This window comes from Protopterus annectens, chromosome 13.part0 (genome assembly GCF_019279795.1).
Source record: "Protopterus annectens isolate FY-2018-M chromosome 13.part0, PAN1.0, whole genome shotgun sequence".
Lineage (NCBI taxonomy): Eukaryota > Metazoa > Chordata > Ceratodontiformes > Protopteridae > Protopterus > Protopterus annectens.
In genome coordinates, this window is record NC_056747.1 from 251040255 (window position 1) to 251054140 (window position 13886).

Genomic DNA, 13886 nt, shown 5'->3' on the forward strand with positions numbered 1-13886 from the left:
TACAAAGTGTGCACTTTAAAGAAGAAACTTAAAAAAAAAAAAAAAACACACCAATCCAGGCTACTTTCTTCAGTTTACTCAGACACATGAGAAAACAGCAACCTTGGTGTCCTGGGACAGCAGTTGAAGGTTAGAACCCTAAAGTGAGACAGCAAGCTAGTAATGTGTCAAGTGGAGTGAAGAATTAGGTCTTATCTCTCAGGAAGAAAATGACGCAGGAATTAGGCATCTGTCAGCTTTTCTTCGTAGCAGTCCATATTTTTTGTGTTATGTAAGATATGTGGTCTTACACACACTACATCACAGCCACAACCAGTTTTATCTTTTTCTTTGTTTACGTTTAAGTTGCCTAGCTATTCTGTTGTTTTTTTATCATTGCCTGTTACTATGTAATACTGTTTAGGCATTTAGAGATGTTTATGCATTGTCTGTATTATTTTTTATACCACTTTTAGTAACTATCAGCTGATACTGCCAGCCTGATATTGCTGGAGCACATCACACAAGACAAATGTGCTCACTCTGTTCTCTCTTGTTAATACTCTTTTGTTACATTTAAATCACTGCCTTGAATCAGTCTGCTTGGCCAGGAGTGTTAGCCATCTTACAATCAGTTGTGAGTCATGTAAGTGAGAAAGAATCTAAGTGGTACATGTTGTAGGTGGTTTACAGCACTCATATTTCAGATTACACTTAGTTTTAATTTTTTTTTTGTTTATTTGTTTTTCTTTCTGTTGGATTTACAATGCTGTGCTGAGCACAACAGAGTGGCAGTAATATTATTTCCATAGTGGGTAGTGTATGAAACTATAATTCTTTCTTGTTGTACTACAGAAAGGATACCCTCTTATAACCTCCATCTGTCAGTTACTTTTCCATTTCTGCTTTAACTAAACTGCTTTCACTAAATTACATGAGCATAATCTTACCTGTGCTGCTCTGCACAGCTTCAGTACCAGTTGCACTCAGCAGTGCAGGCTTATGCTGAATATATAACCAGTCCAACAAAATTTCCACAGCTGTAATATTTCCTCACGCTCTGTTTAGACCCTCTCTTACTTTAAATCTAGCAGCACTGCTCATACATGGAGGCAACACACAAACCCATAATGCATTTCCAGCCTTATACACTTGGAATCCTGAGGCAGTGCATTCTTACCACATGCTCACTAATAACAAACTGCTACTAAACCCAAAGGATTCTGTTTGTGAGAGGTGTAAATACTTCCCTCAGCTGGAGGTGTCCCTCTGTCAGCCAGCTAAATACAGTGAACTCAACTCTGTCTTGCCTTGCTCACACGTATGCAACATCCACAGACTACAAACAATTCACTAAGGTATTACATCAGGTATATTGGTTGACATGGCATACCTGGACTTGGCCAAAGCCTTCAATACCAATCCACACTCAAACATCATTGATAAGTTGATCCAATTAAGTATAAAACCTCTATGTTATCTGCTGGATAGCTAACTGACTCACCAACAGAATCTGGGCATACTGTCAGCTAAAAGAATTGTTACCAGCAGTGTCCCCAGATATCGATTCTGGGACGACTACTCTTTGGTAATTATTTCTCTGACATTAAAGCAGACACCAAAGGCTTGTGTCTAATGAAGTTTGTTGACGCCTACAAACTTGGAGCTGTCATAAATACCCCAAATGACCTACATATTGTCCAGGAGGGCTTAACGCATGCTAAGAAGTTGTGCTTTGAAAACAGCCTCAAACTAAATGCCCAAAAATGTAGCATTTTGTCCTTTGGCAAACCAGATGCATATTTTCTAGCTCCAAGGAAGTCCTCATCCCCTCTACTCCTCCCTTATCATACCGGTAATAAAACATACTGCCCCCCTTCGGTGTGTACTTGGCTAGGAATATGACCCAGCCTGGGAGACTGCAGTTGTTCTTTACAAAAAAAAAATCAAAGGTATGTCGTCCTTGAGTTACCCTGACTGCCTTAAACACTCTCAATCTTTTCCATTTCCTGTTGACTATTGAGACGAGATCTCTGCTTTGTCAGCACAGCCCGGAAAGATCCATTCCATATAGTGCCCTACACATCCACAAAACTAATACCACCGTAAACACCCACGCAAGAGACCTAAACTTCCACCAAACATAAATAGGACTTGGTGGGATAAATATCTTTCACAGATAATGCCTCTTTTATACAGTAGACTCCCCTTAGAGAGATTAAGCAAAATAGCTACATGGCTATTTTTAAGCATAACATGGACAATTGGATAGGCATTTGTATGTACATCCCTGGTGTGGCCCCTCAAGCCCTTATAGAATGGAGCCCAAACTAGGTCAGGGTCTGGTAGTAATTCGTGTTTTGGTAAATGGCCAAGATTGTTGACTAGGCCATAAAGAGTCCACTAAATCAACAGCCTAGTATGAACCTATTATCCACTGGGTTAAGTAACAACATCACCAGGAGGATTTTGGCCTCAAGGCAACTGCAGCTCAGGGAATTATGTTATCAACCCCCCCCCCCCCCCGACTGTCTATGACTCTCAAGTTTTTGATTTCTCAGTGTGAGCTTGATTGGCGAGCTGAGATCAGATGTGTGTCCAGGGATGCATTTTATTTATGTATGCATGTATTTTCTGAGGTAGAGCACTGATGTCACTGGACCTTTCTTAGACTCAGTCTGGGAACGGAGACATTATTAACCTTAGAAGACGAAAAGCACTGTGGGGTAGCCACAGTACCTGGGCACAGGGGAGACTGCTCTCCTCTGAGAACAGTTTTCTTTGTGTGTGGACATTCCAAGAACACAGCGTATGTGGTGCAACAGATAGCACTCACCTTTGGTGCTGAAGGTTGTGGGTTCTATTCCTACAGCAGGCAGCTGGACTACTGACACTGCAGTGTAGTATAAGGGGATGCTGCATTCATGAGTGTGCCATCCTTTTGATGAGAGACTTAAAACCAAGGCCCCAGCTGTATGAGTTGACTAAGCCTGCATTATCCCTTTGCTGCAAGGACTCCTCAGTTTCTTTAAGAAGACTAGATTCAAGCTGATGCAGTGATGATGGTGAGAGATTGTCTGTGATATTACTCTTCCACCCAACCCCAGATGTTCACTCTTCTACACTGTTGCCTGGATGCATTACTCTTTTAGTTCTACTGAGTCCTCGAGTTACATGTGGACAAGGTTACAACCAGAAGAAAAGAACCAGTCATAACGTCCAGATCAAAATCTGAAATTCAAGGGTTTAAAAAGAGGGGTAAATTCTTGCACCCTACCCCACAATCCCCAAACTTATATATACCCATTCCACAGAAGGGGATAATCTCCCAAAAGAAGGGAATCACTGCCAAAGCACACTCACAAACCACACAGTCAGTGAATTATGTGTAAAACTGTGAATGGAAATTTCAGCTTCACTGAGATGAAATCGAGCATATGGCTCTTTGTCTAGTTTAAGTTTGATGAAGTGTTGGGAAGCCCAGTCTCCCATGGTGTAAATGTACCTTTGTGGAATCTACATATGCTCTTATGCATGCTACTGCTTAAGGATAGAAACAAATAAACAGCTTTCCAGCCTACACCACCAGGGAGTGGACACCACAGGGATTTAACCCATTCCATCCCTCAATGTGGAAGAGCTGACCCTTGAACTGTTAATCTTTTTACCTTATGGTTGATTTAGGGTTAGGGACAATATATGCACATGCCTTAACAAGTAAGGATTCATTTGTATCGGGGTTTTTTTTGGCTGTGCATTGATTTATTATCATATTTAGTTATTTTTAACCACATAGGTATTGTCATATGTGATTGTTCGGGGGGGGGGGTCTGAAAAAGTATCAGATAAAATAATAAGCAAAATATTTAAAATATAAAAAAGGTTTTAATGCTGTTAATGTCCTCCTACTAAAGCTGGCATACTTACAAAGACATGCACAAATGGCACTCCACATGAACAATTGACTCATTGTATGTTTCATCAGTTACAAGATTTCAGAAATAGTACAAGGTAATTGCAGGGCCAGCTGTAGTGGAAAAGGATGAGTGCACCACTGATGGCTAATATTCCCTATGGGACATTAGGGACTATTGGTCATTGCCGAAATGACTTTTTTAAGACGCTGAGGTACAAAAGTATGTGACACCTTTAAAACCTGAGGGACCAGGACAGACATCACATTAATGGTGTATGATAGCTCATCTCTAGTGTCTGTAGCAAACAGAAAGCATTAGGGCAAATGTCAAGTGTCAGTTATTGACAAACATTTTAACTAGTTCCGTTACTGATCCATGACACACAGTTCAACAAAACAATTCACTGAATCTGTTTTGCTGAACCAAGGTTTAAAAAATAAATAACCTACTAAAAGTTTACAGATCCTTAGGATAATTTATATGTCTGCAGTGGGAGCTTTTTGGCACCAAACAGATTTGTTGAGATAGATTTTATGAATTATATATTGCCAAATATAGTGCAGTAAATCACCATGTTCTACGTTTCATTTCAAGTGGTTGCTGGTTTATTAGAAGTAACCTTAAGACAGACATTCAGGAGGTTACTTAACCTTTTTTTTTATATTTCCTAGGCTGTGTGAACAGCTGTTAATCACTACCACTGTGGTCTTGGGAATGCAGCAAGTCCAGGCAATTGCTTCCCTGCATATCCTTGATGCGATAAGTTGTGAAAATAACTTACTCACTCCTTCAAGAGTGAAAAAGGGATCAGTACAGACCTCTGTGCACTGTTTTTGAGTCTTTCTCCTTTCCCCAATGCTGGGTGACCATGCAGTTGGTATATATAATTTGAGACAGGGGGTGCAGGGATTTGCTTCCTACAATAAAAAAATAGTTTCAAGATGTCCCATTAAGTGTAATGTTTCCGGTAACTTCTGAGGTCAGTGGAACCAGTATTTATGACCCAAGCATTCATTGTGTGAGGTTTTAGGACAAGATGATCAATTTCAACAATTGGCTTAAGTATTGGTGTCATTCAAAGGGGATCCAATGCCTGTCAGCCTGGGATGACATGCTCGACAAGCCACGATGCTTCGCTAGGGACGGCTTGCACCTGTCACCCCTGGACATTCGGATATTGGCAAAGGCTCTTGCTACCCCCATAGTGCCTTTTTTAGGCAAGGCTCAATAAGAAACTAAGAGTAATGCTACTCAATGCCAGAAGTCTAAACCTCAAGATGCACGCACTCGAAACTCTCCTTAGCATGGAGAACATCGATATCTGTGCAGTAACAGAAATCTGGTTCAAGACTCCCGAGAGCACCCCAGCACTACCAGGTTATACCTCATACCATGCTTTTCGGCCCCAAAACTTGGACCGAACCACAAAAGGAGGGGGAGTATCAATATTCGTCAAAGATATCCACACCTCCAGGTTGGTGGCACAGCACGAAGCATCAGAGACTATCCATGTGCAACTAACAGTGGGTAAAACTGCCTTCCAGTTTATAGCCTGCTACAGACCACCCTCCCAAACCCAGGAACCCCACTCGGCCTTCCTGAGAACACTGGAAAATATGAAGGTCTCTCCAAACACCATTATATTGGGCGACTTCAACTACCCACACATAGACTGGGAGCATTACTCTAGCTCCAACACCCTAGCCCAAAGGTTCCTAGAATTTATAAACTTAAATGCTATGGAACAACTTATCATCACTCCCACAAGAGGGGAAAACATACTGGACCTGATCATCACCAACATGGGGACTCTATGTTCCAGACCAGAAGTGTATCCCTCACTGGTAAGATCAGACCATAAACTAATCTCACTGGATATTCACATCCCGACCCCATCCCCTGCCCAGAAAACCACAGTGAAAAACTTCTCTAAAGCAAATTTCACACTCCTCAAAACCAAGGTGGAATCCTTCAAAGCCCCCGGGCCTGTGGAAAATATGTCCCAGACTGCAGAATCCTTTATAAATGCATTCTATGAACACCTTCAGGAATGCATGGATCCTGCAATCCCAAATAAAACCAAGACCCAATCCTCCAAAGGCAGACATCCTGTCTGGTGGACCCCAGCCATAAACAAACTATACAATAGAAGGAGGAAGCTACTACATGATAGAGCAAAATCCAAAAAAGGGAAGGCATCTCTGATCAGTATTAGCAAAAAACTACAGGTACTCATAAAATCGTCTAAAGCCAGCTTCGAGAGAAATATTGCACAGGACACTAAGGATAATCACAAGGCTTTCTTTAGTTATGTTAGGAACCTGGGTGGGAATTCCCAGATATGCTCAGAATTAGTCCAAAATGACAAAAAATACACCGAACCCACAGACATTGCCAACATCCTAGCTGACAGGTTCAGCGCAAACTTCTCCCCCCCTCCCCACCAAAAGGGCAAATATCTATCCCAGCAGAGTGCTGCCCCCCCTGATGTCTCAGATGCTCAGGTAAGAGCTGCCCTCTCCAAAGCAAAAAACACAGCATCAATGGGACCAGACAGTGTCCCGGGCTGCGTCCTACATGAACTCCAAGAAGAGCTAAACCCAAACTTAAAACTACTGTCCAATCTCAGCCTTACTACAGGATATGTACCCAAAGAGTGGCGTACAGCAACAGTGGTCCCTCTCCACAAAGGTGGTGCCTCAACGGATCCTAGAAACTATCGCCCCATAAGCCTGACTAGCTTGGTCTGCAAAGCTATGGAAAGGATCATCATGGACCTCATAAATAAAGATATTGGGGACCTACAGACACTGGATCCTACTCAGTTTGGCTTTGTTAAGGGCAGATCCTGCCTCTTAAACCTGGTCGATTTCTTTGAAACAGTCACGAAGGCCATTGATGAGGGGAAGGTGGTCCACACAGCCTACCTGGACCTCGCAAAAGCCTTCGATACAATACCCCACTCGGGCACTATAGATAAGCTCACCAGCTTAAATATAAACCCCTAGGTCATTAGATGGTTTGCAAACTGGCTCAAGGACAGAACCCACATGGTTAGAATTGCTGGAGCAATGTCAGACTCCAAACCAGTTACAAGTGGCGTCCCACAAGGCTCAGTCCTGGGACCTCTCTTGTTCGGTATATATTTCTCGGAGGTACAGGCCAACACAGAAGGACTGTGGCTGACCAAGTTCGCAGATGACTGCAAACTGGGCGCCATAATCGACTCTCCAGCCGATACAAGCATCCTCCAAAAGGGCCTCATAGAAACAGACAACTGGTGCCAGAGCCATGGCCTCAAGCTAAATGCCAAAAAGTGTATAGTCATCCCCTTTGGCAAAAACAAAGTGCCCACAAATTACCACATAGGTGGTAATCCATTAAATACAGAAGAAGTAATTAGGGACCTGGGGACCCAACTTGATAGCAATCTCTCATTTGACAACCACGTGGCCAAAGTGGTTAGAAAAACATTTTATATAGCCCACCTAATCATGAAGGGATTCACATCTAGATCAGGGGAGGTCATCGTGCCTCTTTACTCATCCCTCATCAGGCCCATAATTGAGTACAATGCCCCTTTTGGGATGTACCTTACCAGACACCTGCAGCAACTGGAAAGACCCCAAAAGTACCTCACCAAGAGGATCAAAGGGCTCAAACAGATGCCATATGCTGCCTGGTTAAAGAAACTCCAGCTCTACTCAGTGGCATACCGCCTGCTCCGAGGAGATCTGTGCCTGACGTATAAAGCCATGTCCAACCCAGAATTAATGGACATGCTGCACCTCAGAAAATCCAAATCCCATCGAGCTATGCGCTCGAGAGACTTGAACTTCAGCACTGAAATAAATAGGACATGCTGGAGGGACAGATTCATAACCCAGAGGCTCCCTTCACTCTGGAATAAAATCCCAGTCCAGGTTAGGCAGAGTCCCTCATTGACTGTCTTCAAGAGGAATCTTGATGAGTGGATGGGAGATCGTAGGTTTACCCCGGGTATCACTTCTGTGTCACTGTTAGACAGAGGCACAGTATACTAACCTCGAAAAAGGGCATAGCAAAATTAATTTAAAATGGGTGGCAAAAGCCAAACACACTCTGGCTAGGCTTATAAACGCCCTAGGGCAGATAGCCTAGTATGAACCTATGAACCTATAATAGAATCTCAGACAACACATGAGCAGAAAGGAGGTGTATTAAAGGAGTTTTGATGTAGTTATTCTCTCTCACACTCACTCTCACTCTTACACTTACTCTCTCTCTGAGTGATAGGATAGGAATTATAAAAATCACAGCACACACACGGATTTAATGCTTTCTGCAGCTAGTGCACAAGCACGCATATAAATTAGTTGCTTGACGTTTCTAATTCAGTCCATGGAGCAGAACAGAGAGCTGCCAGACATTACTATAACCAGGATACTACTGAATATCCTACATTAATCTGTATATGGCAAAAAATAAAGAAAATGTAATTGCCATAATTCTGTACAAATCTGCAAGAGCTTTCTCATTTCTGATGTTCTTTAATCATTGTTGATCTAAAATGCTATATTTATGAATGCTTTAACACGGTGTCCCTCAGAGACATGGCATTTCTCACTTCCTGTATTTCTGACATCATAACAGAAATCTGTTCCACAACAGTATGATTCATTCAAACAAAGCCCAGGTAGGTAGGAGGAATAATGTTGCGGAGGGTGCACACTCGTTCATGAACACTCTCATTCTGACTAATGGAAGAGAACGGGGGTTGGATTTATAATGCAGTCTTCAGATTTTTAATGGGTTTAACCAAACATGCGTCTGCTCTTAACACAAAGTAGTTCTGAATTTCCATTAATTTAATACTTATTTTTAACCAAATAGTTTAGAAAATTAAAGGAGCATGGTGTATGCAATCTATAAAAAGTAATTAGTCAGCAAATGACATCTTCTAGTCCTGTTGGAAGTTTCTAATATTGCCAGCATTCCTCTACTTAGATTTCTTAAACGGTGTTATTTGGCTGGTCATATCACACTGAGCAATGAAACATTCCAAGTTCATGCTTTGACTTAGATGTTGGAACTACTGGGTAGGCAACAAGGTGGGATGTGAAGAGCCTGCTTTAGACAGTTCTGTCTCTATGAACTCAGGCAGCTGTGTGTGTGATCATGCAATGCATGCCCTTATGGCTTTTCAGCCCATGGCTTGGTGGGACCAAACAACGTTTGATAGCCATCTGTGGCAGGTGGAGCCCTTCTGCAGTGTATGGATCGCTCTGTCATCTGCAGGGTCATTATTCAGTATATCATACAATCGGCGCTTACGCCGTGCTTTGCCTCTGTGTATCACACTTACAAGGATTTGTCTGCAGATGATGTCATCAGAGCTCAGGGGATGTGGAGACAGCAGTAGTAGGAAGGTGCAACTAGCATGACAGCCTCCACAATAGTGGGGTTACAGGAGTAGTAGTGGCAGTAACCATTTAAATAGCACAGCTGCAAGGATGTACATTCAGAGTTTCAGGTATACTTAGAACATACTGCAAGTATGTAGTAATAAATTATAGTACGAGAATACATTTCCTTAGTTGCAATACATTCAGACTTGACTATAAAAGTGTATGGTTATTTTTTTGTTGGCCTCTATCAAGCTTTGTAATCATTCCCCACCTCTGACCCAGTAATTTACATTGCTTGGACTTCCAAGATTTCCTCTAATGTCATTTCTTTCTGTGCAAGTCATGATGTTGCAGTTTGTGAAGATTAATAGCTAACAGGAGGTCCTTAAGCCTTTATGCCACCCTACTGCAGACTTGAGAAGTGCTTTTTATCTGTTTGTTCCCTTGGTGACCCTTGTAAGGGCTGAACAAACACCAGCATCACCTGTGTGGTCTCTGAAAAGCACCTACAGGAAGCTTTGTATTGTAAAAAGGAGCTCCAGGAAAGTAAACCCAAACTACAGCCAAAACTCCTGGGTGTAAAGGATGAGTGACTGAGCACTCTCTCTGTCTCTCTATTTTTTGTTTTGTACTATACATGACTAATGTCTACGGAAAGAAATCACTGTGACCTAGTCAGTGGACTGCCTTTACAGTTTCTCTACCAATGACAATGCCATGGCCAGACCAACAGGGATCCATGGACTGAACCAAGTTCTGCTGGAGGAGTTAGAACAAATGACCTCTTCTCCTGTCTAATCCTGGTAGTAGATAACCTGAAACAGAATGACAGAACTGGAACTCCCTCGATCTAGGCTGGAGATACTCTGATGAGTCAAAAAGGAGCCATTTTAGTGTGTGTCTGGGAGTCAGTGGATGGAACTAGCATGCAGAAATCAGGAGGCCAGGAACATAGGAATGGAGATTCTTTAGATGCATATTGCACCAATAAAATTATTCAGTAAAATGAAGTCAAGGAATTCTTGCATATCAAACTATTTGAATTTGCCAGTAGCAGTGATATATATGAAAATTATGTGGTTTTTTTAGTAGGTCTCATAATTTTCCAGGTTTCCCTGACACTCCCCAGGTGACAGTAACAGACTGATAAACTATGACCTATAGCATGTTTCACTGTCCTGTCTATGGCCAGAGTTGGTTGTCTGTAATTTGTTTTGAACTTTGAACTTAGATTGCTGATATCAAGTGCAGTAGTTGTGTACCAGCAGATACACTGCTGCATTTTCTAATATACAGACCAAGGCTACTATTATAATACACTCTAGTGACATGAACAGCAGAACAGAAAACAACTTTTGCAGGCCCCTTCTTCACCTCACTTACCTAATCCATGTCATTCATAGGGACAGGCTTTTGGTATGTCTGTAGGCCAACTAAGGTGAGGGTAAAAGTGTTATATGGAGTAGGGCTTTTTACCCCACTGTTGATTATATAGCAGGTGAGAGGCAACTTGTACTGGGGGGTGGACACCTTTAGCAATACTCACAGTATGAGGTCAAATAGGGTCTTATTTCAAAATCCATTTTTCTGTCCTTACATGTGCATTTATAACTGCACTTAAATGTTTGGCTTGTTCACAGACTTCAGAAATGGTGCATGTCATGCTGAATGCTTGATAAAATGACCCAATAGTTTGCATACCAGATATAGCCAGTTAAACTTGTTGTACAAGAAGATGAATGGTATGTATAGCTTGACCCTACTTTTAATGTAGCTGAGGCATAGCTAATGACCGTTAGTGATACATATAGTGCTCCCAGGAAAGAAAAACGAAAAGGAAACTTGCACAGATGTAAAATTTTGTATATGGTCATTGTTTATACATTGTACATATAATACATGATGCGTACCCATATCTCCTCTGGAACATTCAGGGATAGCAACAGTGCTCTCCATTGTAGTCATCCTGCTGAGGTACTTGATAGCTATACTGCATTTCAGCCTGCAGTCTGTTTTCATAAATAGAATTTTTTGTCATGGACAGGCATTCAAAACCTGTAAGCTAGAAATGCTTCATTCCTATCAAAAGATATTTCTGTAAACTGAATAAAGAGTTTCAGAAGATTATTGAACCCAGTAGTAATATAAGCAATGTTGTTCAAAACAAGTCACATCGATCCTTTCACTGTAGCCATTGTTACCCTTCAGACACAATCTCCCATTAAGCTCTAAAATATAAAGTTGTTCTAAACAGATAAATGTTTTGATGTCATCATTCTTATGTGTGTGTGTGTGTGTGTGTGTGTGTGTGTGTGTGTATAAATATAAAACTTTGTAAGACTCACGTCATATCTGCACTGCGTCTTTGCTGAGCACAAAGAATCACTCTCTCTATTCCACAACTTAATGATTATTGCTGTTCTGCCTGCAGCTAAAATTAAATTGGTCTGTTTTAAACCTTTCACTGAAGATGGGTATCAGAATTAAGTGGGGTGGATGTGGGTAATGCTGGTTTAATTCATGTCTGGCATGGTGTGGTCACATAGCATATAATCCAAATGAATGCATTTTACCAGTCATTAGTAAGTCTAACCTTGTCCACAAACATCTGTAAAAACTTGGTTAAACAACACGTGTGCCTTATACTGTAAACGGTGCCACTCAATATGTGGCCTATTATATTACGATTGTAAACGTCCATAACACTCTCCATTTCAAACTAAATTCCCTGAGACATAAAATCATTTTGTGGAGATAATTTATTGGTCAGAATAGAATTAGCAGCTTCGTGAAACATTGCAAAAGTAATTCAAAGCAAATCTAAAATAGCTGATTATGAAGACTAAGTTAAATTCGGAGAAAACATTTTCTTAACTTAGGATCACATCTTTGAATATTTTTTCCAGTCACAACTCACACCTTGTAATATACAATTAGATTATGTAATAATTCTTCCTTTCATCATTTAGATTGACAGCTCAGATTTGTCACACTTCTAGAAAGTCTTCAGATTCTAAGCAGGTCAGGTTTCCTACAATCTCATGCTGTAACACCCAGTAATTTTCTTTTCATTTAAAACAGTAGTCTATTCACACAGCATTTGTTATAACCAAGGTCAAAACACAATGGTAAAATATTTGCTTGTCTCCATGTCTTCTCTTGTTCAGACAATGTTCCATAATACTCTGTGTTTATAAAATACATGGCATAGTTGTGATTTTTTTTTTTATCTAGACCTGGAATACATAGTTGTAGTAGAGTGTCTTAGACAATTTTCGCAGAAAACAAAAATATGTTTTCTATCTAAACTTGCTCAGAAACGATATTTAAAAAAATAAATCCATTCAAACATTTGTGCTTTAGCACTCAGTGTCTTAATGATTGATCTAAATGAAGAAGCACTGAAACTCTTATGGTCAATGCCATCATAAAACAAATTATTGAAAAGCCAAAACATCACAAAGACGAATGTTCGCAAAGGAAAACGGTCTCCTTTTACAATCTCTGAATGATAACTCTGGAATTAAATTTAGATCTAATTTGAATGACCAGTATTAGTGTTACATAAAAGGTTTTTCTAAAGTAAGGTACAGGGTTGGGGTTAGGAGCAGAGGCAGGGTTAGCATGCATTAATAAGGATGGGTGGGGTGGCTTTGCCTAGCTAGCCTTTACTCTAACACTAACCTGCAAACATTAGCACACACTCCCACCACCTTAGTAAGAGGTGCTAACACTAACCGTAATGCTGCTCCTTCTCTCAGCCCTAACCCAACACCTTTCTTTCATAAAAAAACCTTCCCATAATAGTGCCACTACACAAGAAACACTCAGACACACACACACATTCAGAAACACGCACACACAAAAAACACTATAGATATCCCCTAACCTTAATTCTAAAATACACAAACTCGCACACAGACATACAACCTAGCCTTCACTCATCCCCATCTCTAACCCTAACTCACGCACACACACACACACACACACACACTCTCATCCCTCCAACCCCACTTAACTGTCTTAACATTACACACCATCAACAGTTCTGTTACTGTCAACATTAAACCACACCCCCATGTTTGTTGAAGAAATGGCATTTGACAAAATGTGGGGGACTTATATATAGGTTCATAGGTTGGTACTTAGCTATTGGCCCTAGGGCCTATACAAGACTAGCCATAACAATTCCCTGGATATTTCTTTCCACAATATTTCCTTCCCTGGACCTCGGTCTGGCAGGGTGACTGACGTGATCCCCTGAGTGAATTTCCTATCTCCCATCCAATCGTCAATGTTCCTTTTGAATAGGGCCAAGGAGGCACTCTGCTTGACATGTATGGGTAGTCTATGCCAGAGTATGGGGAGTCTCTGGGTCAGGAACCTATCCCTCCAGCATGTTTTGTTTATTGTGATGACAAGGTTTAGATCCCTGGACCGTGTGGCTCTGAGGGATTGGGATTTCTTTAAATGGAGCATGTCCAACAGCTCAGGGTTTGACATGGCCTTGTATGTTAAGCAGAGATCGCCTCTGAGTAGACGATATGCCACAGAGTATAGCTGGAGTTTTTTTAGATGGTCAGCATAAAGCATCTGCTTTAGG

At 41.2% G+C, this 13886-nt stretch overlaps 1 protein-coding gene across 5 annotated transcripts in view; it reads left to right on the plus strand.

The window, feature by feature from the left end:
• Positions 1-13886, plus strand: part of LOC122787214 (CACN subunit beta associated regulatory protein) — a 366408-nt gene that overhangs the window by 331439 nt on the left and 21083 nt on the right. The window lies entirely within an intron of this gene.